At 40.0% G+C, this 315-nt stretch overlaps 1 non-coding gene across 1 annotated transcript; it reads right to left on the reverse strand.

The window, feature by feature from the left end:
- Positions 1-73, reverse strand: TRNAG-CCC (transfer RNA glycine (anticodon CCC)). Its single transcript has one exon. It is a non-coding gene; the product is annotated as a tRNA-Gly (tRNA).
- Between the last annotated feature and the right edge of the window lie 242 nt (positions 74-315).

A 315-nucleotide genomic window follows, 5' to 3' on the forward strand; every position in this document is an offset into this window, starting at 1 on the left:
TTCCCTGACCAGGGCTTGAACCTGGGCCCCCTGCATTGGGAGCACATAGTCTTAACCACTGGACCACCATGGAAGTCCCTTAATTTCTCTTTCTGATAGTTCATTGTTAGTATGTAGAAATGCAACTGATTTTTTTGTACATTGATTTTTTTTTTGTATATTGATTTTGTATCCTGAGACTTTACTGAATTTGTTGGTTAGTTTTTTTGTGGAGTGTTCAGGGTTTTCTATATATAATATTCGGAGAAGGCAATGGCAACACACTCCAGTACTCTTGCCTGGAAAATCCCATAGACAAAGGAGCCTGGTAGGCTG

The sequence above is a fragment of the Budorcas taxicolor genome, chromosome X (genome assembly GCF_023091745.1).
Source record: "Budorcas taxicolor isolate Tak-1 chromosome X, Takin1.1, whole genome shotgun sequence".
NCBI lineage: Eukaryota > Metazoa > Chordata > Mammalia > Artiodactyla > Bovidae > Budorcas > Budorcas taxicolor.